Here is a 14,137-nt window from a genome sequence, read left to right as displayed (position 1 = left end):
AATGAATGAGATAAATGTATTTTATATGACTTCACATTTACAGCTCCTTGTTCATAAAAAAAAACAAGACTGTGAGATTTTTTTTTTCTCTCAAAATGTAATTTTAAGACTTAAGGCAATAAACAATAAGTAATCCATTATGTTACAAAAGACCAATATGGCAATTCTATGCAAGATTACCCCTTGAACCTCCCAAGAGTCAGCTCAGCCGTCACACACAATGCTGGCAATCATAAACTGTCATGACACTTAATTTTGTTCCATGAACAATTTCTTGGGACGTTATTGACATGACAGTCACGGGGCTTTTCATGAAGAAGCTGCCAAAGCCGTGTGTGTATGTGCTTCCTACCTCCAAACTGGAATTCCACCCCAAGGAGGACGCTGCCATGGGGCAAACGCAGAACCCAACCATATGGCAGAAATCTGCGCTGTTGATGTAGAACTACCGAAGATGAACTTGGAGAATATAGTACCACGAGAGGGCTCCTTTGAAGGATGGCTCTCTGTTATATTAGGTTGGGGAAATTGGAACGCACTTGACAGATCCCCTTGATCTCCACTGACTTTCATCAAAGGTGCTGGACTGCATAGGAAGATAGCGGGATTATTTCTGAGTGTTTGTAGGCTTTGGTGCTGAATTAGTTATGGCTTAAGAACACAGAAAGCCTTCTTGCCATTTAAAACTACACTTGTCCAGAATTTACAAGATTGCTGGGGAATGGGTTTAGGATTATGCTGATGTATAGATGGAGTCTGATCATTATGTGATAACGGAGGATGCAAAATGCTAGTGATTATGACTAACAGCATAGCATTTAAGCATGGATGTGTAAGAGTCCTTAGCGTAGATCTTGACTTTAGACAAATAAAGCATGCTGACTTATGTGATTTGCGACTTTTACTATTTAAAGGCTGCTGCAGACGAGACACTGATTGGCTAAAGTTTTCATTTTGAATCATAATCATGAACTTGTGCTCATACAAATACAGTTTTCCTAACAATTGCTCAGCAGGAAGTCCATGAATATTTGTCTACAAGCAGAAAATCACACTTGGGGCAATCAAGGGGCCCTGTCAAGGTTGAAAATGAAAAGAAGAATGAGTTGTACACTGTAATCGTCATTTTAGTGGTTAACTAATCAAAAACTGATCTCATCATTTTGTAAATAATCAAAACATGACATTTTGCTTCCAAATGCCAGCTTAATAAAAAGTTAATTGTTATGACTTCATTATCGTTATTAATATGCAGCATTGTTGCATGATGGGAAATAGTGGATGACCATTACTTTAACACTTTACTTTAAGTACCTCTACTTAGCATTTATTAGCCATATACACATACTAATAAACTGTTTTTTTTTTTTTAACACACTATGATTTAGTTATATAAGTGTTAATGTATTTAATGTATTTGTCAACAACTCTTCCTGTGGGCACCCATAAGTGGAGACTGCTGAATAATGAATGGAAATATAATAAAACACAGTTGGTATAATATAAAATCTATTTACAGATGTTATAACTATTGACAAAAACTGATCATTCATTAACATTTAAAAATGTCCTTGTATCTGCTTATTTATTATATATAAATGCTCAATAGGGGCACTTAAAATAAAATTTTGGTACTTTATGTTAACTTCACTGGTGCTGGCAGGTTTGAACCCAAAAGCACGACAACGAGAGTCAACAGGCAATGAGGTGATTGCATGGCAAGAGGGAGTGGCAGGATCTGACATGACAGGAGAGTTAGTAACATGGCATGAGAACAAAGACCAGATGAAAATAACTAAGAGTTAGTGGGATATGAGAGACTTTTTTTTAACCACCACTATTTAGTAATTATTAGTAGTAGCCTACATAGACAATAAATTGTACATATATTGTAGGTGTAGACAGATATGCAGTAAATACATTTACATAAAAAATGTCCTTATAGGTTGAAACTGTTTTATAGTGTGTAATACACATACTGATCTTTTTACAGTGTGTAATAAAGCATTCATTAACTGTTTATACATCAGTTATGAGTGCTTCATGGGACACTTGCAAACACTTATAATGTCCTTACATCTGCTTACAACTTCTTTATTGTGTGTTATAAACCATTTATTAATAGTTACAGTTATATAATACTTATAAATGCTAAACAGGAAGTTAAAATAAAGTGTTACCAAATTGTGAGATAACATTATTTTTTGTTACATTTCTGAATACAGAACTTCCACTGCACTGAAGAAACCTGAACTGAACTGCAGAACCCATAGGTTGTAATGAAGTTATTCATTTACACAAACTTGTGTGTAATGAGACGCTAACAACATATTACCAACTCCTTAAAAGAAGTTTCAATAGCCCTTTAGGGAAGCACACTGATCTTAGTATTTTATTTATTTATATATAAGAAAATAATAAAAAAGAACATTAAAAAGTCCTCACCAGCAGTTTCAGGAAAACCATACACAAGCACCCACCTCTGGCTTAATACTTGGCCAAAGTAAGGCTGCACTAATAATAATTATTGATGAATCTGCAGATTTTTTTTTTGATGAATCTATGAATCTTTTTGTCTGTAAAATATCAGAAAATAGTGAAAAATGGCCTTTATAATTTCCCAGTGTCCCAGTGTCAGTGTCAGGTTAAGATATCTTAAAATGTCTTATTTTGTCCAACCAACAGTCCAAAAAATAATCAGTTCACTATCATGTATGACAAAGAAAAGCATTGATCCTGTCATAATAAAAGCTGAAACCAGCAAATGTTTGGAGTTTTTTCTTTAAAAATGACTAAAATGATCATGAGATTATCACATTTTTGAACAATTCTTTCATTTTCTGTCAATCACAAATCGATTAATCAACTATTCATTGCAGCTCTAAACCAACAAAAAATTGACCTTGAACCTTGATCGTAAACTGCGCTGTCAGAACTCCCTATCATTAGACAGCATGCAAACATTTGCCATTAAAAGTGCACCCTCCATCATCGTTCAGCAACTGTGCACATGCAACAGTCCAGATGGATTGAAAATATAGATAGTAAGTGTGGGCAGTCAGACCTATTTGAATCACAGATTGTGGGTGGAACTAAAGTCAAAGAGAGAGTTCATGCACTGAATCAGCAGGACAGGCTGTGAGTAACAGTTCTGACACCTACATAGTCTGATATCTCTATCTGAGAACAACTGTACCTATCACAACAATAAACACTGATACACACCCATGAGCTCAAAAACCTAACATAGGGAGTATTATATACATATGAAGTGAATTAAAGACTAATGCCTCCTGATCAAAGGTCAATATACAATAGATGTTAAGCAACAGAGTCAACACTTGCTTTTCATCTGACTGCTCTTCTTACTCTTATGTTTCCTCTGGTATGCTCGATGTCTATGATTACATTTGATTGAAGTTTTCCGCATAATGGGTGGGACATTGTATAAGCCCCACTGGCTTCCTCCCTCCCAGCACATATCCATTAAGTGTTATCATCAAATGTCTTTAACAAAATCACAAACAGATAGTACCTGAATAATACCATTGTCTAGTTTTTTTCAAGTTTCAAGATTAGAATGCACAGCACAAATGTGTACCTGTTTCCTGACCCAATTTTGGCAGGTTGCTGCAATGTACAGTTGTGAACACTGTTTTTTTCAGTAAAATGACAGAGAGATCTGAACCATCAACTTCTCACTGACCACTTTCCCCTGTATTGCTACAAACAATACACTGATCTAGATACTTCAATTTATCAAATCTTGTGAGTCAATTAGTTCTTTTTTAAAAATTATTATTATTATATTTTTAAACAACCAACAACATAATAAACAGGGACAGACAAAACATTATAATGCACATAAGGTGACAAATTAAAGGAAAAACTGGTACAGGTCTGAATGCTTGACCCCTACAGTGAGGGGGTCTGGTGGCTCTGTTATGCTTTGGGGGGCATTTTGCTGGCATGGTTTGGGTCCACTTGTCTCTTTAGAGGGAAGGGTCACTGCAAATCAACACAAAGTAGTTCTGAGTCATCGCCTTTATCCTATGATGAAACATTTCTATCCTGATGGGAGTGGTCTCTTCCAGGATGACAATGCCCCAATTCATAGGGCATGAGGGGTCACTGAATGGATTGATGAGTATGAAAATTATGGGAATCATATGCTATGACCTTCACAGTCACCAGATCTCAATCCATCTATGGGAGATCTTGGACTGACGTGTTAGACAGCGCTCTCCACCACCATCATCAAAACACTAGATGAGGAAATATCTTTTGGAAGAATGGTGTTCATCCCTCCAGAAGAGTTTCAGAGACTTGTAGAATCAATGCAAAGATGCATTAAAGCGGTCCTGGTGGCATGTGGTGGCCCAACATCTTACTAAGACACTTTATGTTGGTTTTTCCTTTAATTTGTCACCCCTCTGTACATATATATGCACTCATACATACATTATGCTTGTATACTCTATACGTACAGTTACGTTATTATGTGTGTATCTTGAGTTGTTCAATAAAACTGTCCCATCTATTGATAATATCTTTACTCTCTTTTTACCAGCATTATTTTATAGGATGTAATCTTTATTAGAGAATCAAGCTGCTCCGAATCATTTGAGGGCTAATCTCAGCATTGAAACAATTCCCATGCATACAATTTTAAATTCTAATTCTAATTAAATTGTTCAACCCTGCTGCCTGTGATCTGTCACATAACAGGCGTAGTCTTAGAGTCCTTGATATTGGATTCCTGACTATCCTCTATACACTGAAGGGCCCTGCCCCACAATGGCTGTATGACAGGAAGGTCCCACAGTGCATGAAGAAGGGAGCCTTGTTCCCCTCTACACCTCCAGCACATCTTCTCCTGGTTCAGTCCCATCTGTGTGTAGTAAACTCTGTGCAAAACTTTAAATAGGATACCTCTTCCCCTAGCTTATGTTACATTCCTCCCATTATTTAATACAATATGTGATCGTGTCTCCTTATCTCTTTCACATTTCAAGTCATTTTGCCATACAATTCTCAAGCTGTCACAAATAACACTATTCACTTTGCATCACATTTTACAACATACTGAAGCTGTTTGCTTGATGTTAGGGTCTGGAAAAAGCTCCTCAGTCGCATTTGTTCCTTTGTGCATCTGAATGCTTTACACTTGGTACACATATACACATCAAAAGCTGGTTACACAGCTTTTGATGTGTATATGTTTACATGTATCTCCAAACATCTTTACAATTCAAATTATACTGAGCACACATCTCATCAAATAAAAGATATAATTCATCAAGATCTCCCAAAGTATGCACTCCCTTTTTTACCCGTCCCAATAAATAGACTTCTTTCCCACACAAATCTCAGGATTATTCCGTACAGACGCATATCTGTGCATATAGGGAGATTCCTTCATCATTTTGTGCCATACACCATACCTTCCTGGAGTGGTCGAAAATAGAATTGATGTCCTGCACACCTGAATTTTTTTTCGAATTTTTGAGATAAGATCTGCAATGGTTTAAATGGTGCCGTCATAGTCATTTCTAGTCACACCGTTTTTGCCTTTTCTTCCCTCAGCTTCCAATTTTTAGCCAATTTTGACAATTGAAATCCCATTTTAATAGCTCAATATCTGGGAGTCCAATCTGCATTTTTTTGAATAGATATAGCTAATGGTTCTAAAGCTAAAAGAAATAATAAGGGTGAAATAGGACATCCCTACTTGGTGGACCTTGATAATGTAAAAAAAGGGGAAATCATTCAATTGGTCTGAACAGTAGCCTTTAGGCCACTGTACAGGATATCGATCCACTTCTGGAATTCTGGACCAAACCCAAATCTACCAAGAACAATCAACAGATATTTCCAATTCGCCCTGTCAAAGACTTTCTCTGTGTCGAGAAAGCAGGGCAGTGACAGGCAGGATCCTGACTTATTGAGCCAAATAAAATGCAGAAGGAGCCAAATACTATCGGAGCTATTGAGCAAATACAATTGAGCTTCTATTTTTGATAAAGCTCATATTTTTCATAAAGCTTGGTCATTATGAATAATACTTGAGAGAACTCTCTCTAATCTGGCAGCTAGGATCTTTGATAGCACCTTTCCATCAGTATTACTCAATGAAATAAGATGATAATTAACAGAGTCCGTTAAGTCTATCCTTTTTGGGGATAAGAGTTATCAGGGCCTCCCTAAAGGACTCAGGTAGTCTTTTTATTTGCAATGCTTCTGTAAAGACATCTATTAATCTTGGGGCTAGTATGTCAATGAAAGATTTATAGTACTCTATGGGCAAAATATCTAACCCCAGGGATTTTCCGTCATTTAATTGTAAGATTGATTTTCTAACCTCTATCTCTGTGATAGGGGCCTCTAAACTTTCTGCCTGTTCTTTGGAAAGTTGAGGTAGTTGTATTCCAACAAAAAAAGCTTTGTAGTCCTCCTCTCCTGAATTATCCTCAGACTGATACAAACTTTTAAAGATATCATAAAAAAAACTCTGTCAATGCCCTTTGTGTCTACAATTAGTTTATTTTGTCCGTTTAGAATAGCTGGTATATTGCTATTATTTTCTCACTTTTTTATCTGATTGGCCAAAAGCTTCCCAATTTTATCCCCTTCTTCATTATAACTCGTTCTCATCTGAAATAAAGCAGACTCCACTTCAATGTTATAAAACTCTTGCCATTGACTTTTTAATTTGCATTTTTGTTGAAGCATTGAGCTTGAATATTTCAATTATATCTTTCACCAATTTTTTCTCCAGTTGTTGTATCTGATACTCCAAATTTTCCGCTTTAAATTTCTTTTCTTTTTAGAGGAGAGCCCTATTAGCCTACCTCTAATAAATGCTTTAGAGGTTTCCCATATTGTTGCCATTTGTTCTGTAGAACCTTAATTCTCTTAAAAAAAAAAACAGAGGTCTTCTGCAATTGAATTTTTAATTTCATTGTGTAATAATTAAGACACCATCTGTATCCTCTGAAAACTTTCTCTTCATGAATCTCCGATAGCAAATCTACCTTTGCATGATCTGTTAATGAAGTAGCCCCAATGTTACTATTTATTACATTTTCACTAAGTTAATTTGAAATTTAAAAGTAATCAATTCTAGACTGACTGCCATGGCGGTGAGACAGAAAAGAATCATCTCTTTCCCTGGGATTAAGTAAATGCCACATATCAGTTAAACCCAGATCTCTCATTAACATACAGATAGCTAGTCTATTTTTTGGTATAACTCTTATAAATTTTGTCTTATCCATGCAACCATCCAGCACTTGATTAAAATCACCTACCAAGATGATATAACCTTCTGCCATGTTAGAAATAATATCATTTAATTCATGAAAGACAACAGGGTCCTCAACATTAGGAGCAAAGCTACTACAAAGATTCATTTTAACCCCATACAATACAATTTCAAGATAAATAAGGCTTCCCTGGCCATCCTTTCATTGTTTCAAAAGATTAATATTCAAATGCTTTTTCAATAAAATAACCATACCATTTCTTTTGTTTGAATACAGACTATACACTGTTTCCAGTCTCTTTTCCCCTTCATTATTTCTAATTCTGTCAAATAGGTTTCTTGTATAAAGGCTATATCCACATTTTTCCCTTTAAAATATGCCAGACATCTCCTACGTTCTACTGGGCTATGAGAACCATTCATATTTCATGTAAACACTTATTTGCCATAGGGAGTCTTTTAGGCATGTGCATTATATCGTTTTAATCATCCTAAGTGCAGCGAACATGTAGTGTAAAAGAAAGAAAGGAAAAGGCAAAAGAAAGAAAAACAAACAAAAAAGGGGGGTAGCAGGGACATGAACGCTACCCCTAATCCCATCCCCTTTTCCCTATGCTTGCAGAGCACTGACTGTGAGGCCACCTCGGTCCCCATTTCCCCACATCTTCTCTTCATTCATTCACAGACAGTATTCCATGGCACCATTTATGTCCTCAGTCATAGCTCATATCATCCAGGATATAATAAGGTCAATTAGTTCTTCAGACTGGCTTTCACCTGCCTCTCAGATAAGCGAAGCACAATTATGAATGCTTCCCGACCGATGGTTGACTGCACTTATTGTAGCAGCTTGCAACAAAGCCAAATGGTCCCTTCCTTCATAATACACTTGAATCTTGATTTTTTTTTTTTTTTTTTTTTTTGTGTCAAGTGAATCTGAAGAATTGTAACTTACTGACATTTTAAGCTGATACTGAGCTTTGCAAAAAACACCTCACCAATACCTCCCATTTACTGACTACATCTGGTGACTACATCTTAAAGCTGTGTTCTTGTATGTAATTGCTGATGGAGAATGTTGATATGTTGGTCTCTATAATGGAAATACATTTTGCAATAAAACCTCAAGAGCGGGAGACTCCTGACAAGCAGAAAACATCTGAAAATCTTAAAAGTCCGGGTATCAGAAAATGCTTACATTCTAGTCCCTCCATCCCTTGATTATGTATATGAATGACAGGACCTCCTGCTGTTCCTTCATCATACTGCTCTGGAGATAACTCCTAAACAGATGACCCTCATCCCTGACAATAACATTTATGTATAGTATATATGTTAATGGTCACCAGCTGACATTAACAGCATGGAGCCTCCCACATTCGAAACAGTGGAGATGAAAACTGTAGAATCCTACTTACATGCAGGTGAACTTCAAATATTTCACATTAAGTAGATTTGATGTGTTGGAAATTCTCTCATTACTCTCTTTTTTACCAAAGGAAGAATATTTATTTCAAGAAAAACTTAACACCTGCATGAAAACACAGTGACTTGTCACATGAGAGGGAGATGGGAAGCTCTAAGAGAACGGTGTCTAGTGTATAGACATCCTTTGATGGACATTGTTAATATATTCATGTAATGTCAGACAGTTGAATGTATCATGCATTCTGGCATTTTTTTTCAAACTACACTGAAAAACAAAGATCCACATATCAATGTTGTCTACATTAACAACGCATCATATGATGATACAGAGCTCTTGAGCCTCTTTTAGCTCATTGTTTTGGTTTTTCAGCCCATAGTCTGCTGCTCTCATCGCCATGTTTCCAGCAGTAGCCAGTTTATTTTCACTAATAAACCAACTGTACTCTACCTGCACAGCATCAAACAGCATACAGACAAAGTTAGTGTCTAGCTGGTGAGCCAGAGAGATACTTGAGTTGATGAAAACCAAAAAGATGAGTGCAAATCAGTTGGAAAATATGACTATAAATGACTGCAAATGTTGCTCTGTGTCTGCTAGATGTATAAAAGGGCAGTTGTTTGTTACCACTCAAGCCTTAAGTAAAAAAAACTAGATATTGTGCTTGAGTCAGTCTTGTCAGATTGTTTTAGAGTTCTTCTGTCTGTCAGCTTGGTGGTGTGCTCATTTGTATGTAAAGAAAAAACCCAAAACAAATGAATTTACTATTACAGTATATTAGATTGCATTCATGCAAATAAGATTGCTGTCAGTCCAGTGCTCACTGAAAATGATTAGACATATCTTGCTTAATCATAATGCCAGAGAATCTTTTCTTAATGCAAGAGGTAAGTCAAACTGTCTTCACATACTGTGAGTCTTTCTGTTTTGTATTCTGAAAATGGAAAGTGATGGAAAATACAGGAACATAGAAAGCAAAGAGTTACGAGAAAGGTCCCCGACCCGACTCAAACCTGACATCTCAGATTTAATCAATGTGTCTTACACCGATAGTCCAACAAGACACTGTGTCCTCACATTTCCTCTCATTGTATAGTTTTACTCTCCTCGTGTTTCAGAGTGTTATCTGCTCTGCTACGTAGGTGACCGATTGACTCTCTGCTTCCCTGCATGAAAGAACTGCATGACACCAGGGTGAAAGAAAAAAGCAGGAAGCGTCGCTACCTGCATACCAGGTAACCATCTGTTCAACATACCCTCCTTTGAGAGACATTACCAGTCCATCATGACTACAGTCATCTGTCACCTCAACACCTTCTTCCCAAGAGGTGTCACCACACTTTAACACCCTTCCTAAGATTCCTCCTAACCTTTCCACAAACCCTGAAAATCTAATTTTTTCTTTAATGCCTCTAGAAATGTGTCTTTAGACGTTTTTTCATCATGTTTTTGCCTTACAGTTGTCTGCAGTCTGTGCATATAAGTACACATTTATGCACATAAGTAGGTTTTGCAAACTGCTTCCCTCATCCACCTCAATTATGTTCATTTGATAGGATTCTTCGAAATATAATAGACTATTTCTGTATCAAAGACTGTTCCTGTATCATGACACACTGATCCAGTGCACAGTAGCTCAGTGGATCCCCCCTTTTATAGCAACAACTCTACACTTTTTCTGCCCGCATATAACTGAATGTATATTCTCTGCTGCCTATTGTGATTCTTACACTATCATTTTGCGTTGAGATACCATGATGTTGATATGTCTCTTTACTGCTGATAACTAAGCGAGCAAGATTACTTGATACTGTATTTTGTGCAAATGTCATTTCAGCACCCAGTGGCTTACAAAGAACCTTTGAATTTGCTGTCAGGAACTAAACAGCCATGCATTGGTCTCACAAATGCAGTGAAAACTCTTTATAGTCATAGTGTGATTAAGGTGTACAGGTGTATTTGGGTTAAGGTAATCAGAAAATGGTGTTTACATGGTCATTTCTAACTGTAAGTAGAGAGAAAGAGAAGAAGGACAAAGAGAGAGAGAAAGTGAGGAGGCAGACAGAGGAATGCAGCTATAAGACATTACTGTGTAGTGCAGTAATAAAACTCTTCTCCCTCTATACAAAAGCCTTTGGTGCTGTAATACATTTGTATGTATCCACTTCTATGCTGTTGATACCTAGCTTTTCTTCCCATTCTCTAACAATTACATAACTGCTTGCCTGGCAGACATCTCAGAATGGATGTCAAGGCGCAACCTAAAACTCATCCTTATCAAGACTCATCCTTACCTGCATCAAGACCTGTCCTTCATCATTTACAATACTGTGGTGATGCCAACTCTGGCAGCAAGGAACCTGGTCATGACCCTGGATGATGATACTTTCTGGTGACTATTGCACTCCTCTGCCTTGAGGACGACTAGCCAGCCCATCAGTCCAAGGACCTTGTGTTCAATCATCTCGGGTCAAGGCTCTTCTCTGTTCTGGCCTCACAGTGGTGGAATGAATTCTCCTCTGAAGTCAGTACAGCAGAGTCACCACACATCTTCCACCACAGGCCGAAAATACACCTCTTCAGACTACACCTTAACACTCAATGCTAGCACTGAGTGCACTCGTAAAACACTTGTATCATTGCTCTCTGCACACCCCTGTAGTTGTTTATTTGGGAGGGTTTAGACTGCCAATATTTGAGGACATTTAGCTCTTGTTCCTACTTGGTTTGAATGCTGTTAAAGTAGCTTTGGACAATGTGATGGAGACGTGACAGAGATACGGCACCACCAGACCGGACTAGATTTGTGAATTTTGGTTAACAAAGACTTATATGTCTTTACTAAAATAAGGCTATCAGTTCTCTTAAAGTAGTCAGTGCCTGCTCAGATATTAACACAATTAGTTGGGGCTAGAATTTGTGAGGAGACCATATTTTTGTGCTTCTTCACTCTACTAACATGGGAAGAAAGGGAATGAAGTGAGAATATGGAAGGATGGATAGTTTGAGCTGCACTACACATTTGTGTCCGTTTAAATGTGGCGGAAGAATATAAGTGCATCATTCTGTTGAAGTCTATTTGTGATTCTATTTGTGCTCTGCAGTAAATGTCATATTCCCCGCCTTTATCTTTGATATTAATCTTTGATATGAGTCACAACTGCATACTGTACACAGTTTGTACAGGATTAAGATGACTTTGTCTCATGACTTTTCATAAATTGGAAAAAAAAAATAGCTCACATTATGTTTAATTTTCAGGTTCATTCATGAATGAATCACTCACAGAGGTAACACAGTAGCTCTATCTTATACTTTTCTCATCATCTGTAGCTGTACAAAACCATCTGACCCCTCCGCCTTACACAGTTTGAAGCTACTTACTGCTTACTTACCTCCAGGCTTTACCCTTAAAAAAAAAAATCTACAACTACATGGGGCTACCTGACATGTTTTCCGTCTTGCTCATCTCCTTGTTACTTTTCTCAGCTCCACATCCCCTGAGTGTGTTTCTTTTTTGTACTATAATATCATCTCTAAAGACTGTAGCGCACTATCCAGTACTTGGAAATGGGGAACTGATCCTCCCTTATTCTCAGATTGGTGCTTGTCTAGCAATGTCTTCAATTCTCTAAAAACTTTGCCCACCAGGTTATTAACTTTTTTTTTTTTTTTTTAACACAGCATATACCTTATATGCTGTTTCTACTCTCCAGATGTTCATCTCTGACAGTGTAAGCAATCTGCCACACGAGTATTTATGATGGTGTCATTATTATTATTATTATTTTTACATTTTGACCCCTGGTATCACAACTCTACAGTCATAAGATACATATGTTACTGGTCCCAGTCCAGACTCTGTCTCACCTCTTTTGGTCTCAGCTTAGTTGGTCTTGCACTCAACACTATCAACCTTATGTACCCCGTGGGAGCTCACTTTAGCAAACATTTGTTCACTACATCTAATTAGTTCAGTGTGTTTACTGAAGAGGCCAGAAGCCTTGTGCACACTGTCAGAGTTCAAACACACCCGTGGTCCACTGCACAAAGAGCAGACCTGCATCGTCAGCTCATCTGAGTTGAACCTGCTAGCTGGCAGTAAATTCTCTCTCATTCATCACAGTGTTTACTAATCAGTTGGCAGGTTGGGGATTTTCTCAACTGAGGAGTCAACACATTCAGTCCTCCATCTCACTCCGAGTGATTCCTTATGTCCACCTACGTCAGTCTCACCACATCAGGAAAGAGAGGAGGGCTTCTGATGCTTTTGGCAACAATGACCATTTGGCACAGTGGACTATGCCAGTAATGACAAACAATACAAACTTGTCTGCCTGCTTGCGCTCCTGTTGGACTTCACTGGTAGCAATGTCAACATGTTCTCGGATCTCAGCAAATACTTTGGTGATTACAACGTTATGAAAACCGATAGAAATGATGGCCCAGGTAGCAGTGGTTCCTAACTTATTTTGTCTGACAACCCACAATCATCAGATGAGTCCAACCCCCCTTTCACTGACACCATCCCATCATGTTCCAAATGTGGGCATTTGAATTGATATTAAACTAGGTTTTATTAGCAATATAATTAGGGAATAACCATGGCTGTATGGTAAATAAACTATGTTTAAGGCTTAAGCAATTTTAACACTTGTGTTTAGCCAAATGCAGATGAGATTTTCAAAGACTTCAAATCTCAGACTGTCATGTTGTCATGGGGGTGGACAAACCACACAACTGATCTCAGACAGGGTGAACTTATTATAAGATCATCCCACTCTGAGAAGTCCAAGATTGGATTTGCAATCATCAGTGAAAACATGTGTGAAGTCACCGTGTGACAGTCACATGTGGAGTTTATATCAAATAAAAGAGAAATATACAATGGCGGCAGATGGGATTTACACAAGCCATAAGAAAGGTTTAAAGAAATCTCTCTGACATGAGAGTTACTACTGAACACACAAATATCTAGAGAGCAACATAGTTCACTGTAAGTTAATAAACCAATGAAAGAAATACATTAAATAAACAGTTTATGTTGTGATAAACCTGAAGTTTAACATTCAAATAATTGCAGAATCACTAAAAGATTGGAGCTGCATGCTTTGATATGCAGTATTTGCCTCAGTACTTTAGTGATCCATCATTCATATCAACATCTCCACCTGCTCCACTCAGAGCTGCTCTGTCCTTCTGTCTCTCTTTCTCCATAGGTTGTGTTGGTTTGTGTTCATTTTGCACATCTTTGATGTGTCCTATTATGTCACCGCATCCCCTTTTCATCCTCTATGAAGCTTATCTAATGTCTCTCGTTGCATTGTCAATATAATTAGACTTATGGCTATGCACTGTGGTGTGTATGCGTCTGTCTGCTGCATTCCTTCCTCTGGTTTACCGTTCACTCATTGGATACAGCTCTTCTGCTGTGTCAGAATCTTCTC

The 14,137-nt window shown here is 37.6% G+C and overlaps 1 long non-coding RNA gene across 1 annotated transcript in view; it reads left to right on the top strand.

Moving 5' to 3' along the window:
• Nucleotides 1-9,828: 9,828 nt before the first annotated feature.
• LOC121909935 overlaps nucleotides 9,829-14,137 on the top strand; it is a 148,886-nt gene continuing 144,577 nt past the window's right edge. Inside the window, exon 1 of the long non-coding RNA XR_006099555.1 lies at nucleotides 9,829-9,925. This is a non-coding gene — a long non-coding RNA (uncharacterized LOC121909935). The remainder of the gene's footprint in view (nucleotides 9,926-14,137) is intronic.

Source organism: Thunnus maccoyii, chromosome 13 (genome assembly GCF_910596095.1).
Source record: "Thunnus maccoyii chromosome 13, fThuMac1.1, whole genome shotgun sequence".
Lineage (NCBI taxonomy): Eukaryota > Metazoa > Chordata > Actinopteri > Scombriformes > Scombridae > Thunnus > Thunnus maccoyii.
Note: the sequence above shows the minus strand (reverse complement) of the source record. Positions and strands in the feature narration are given on the sequence as shown.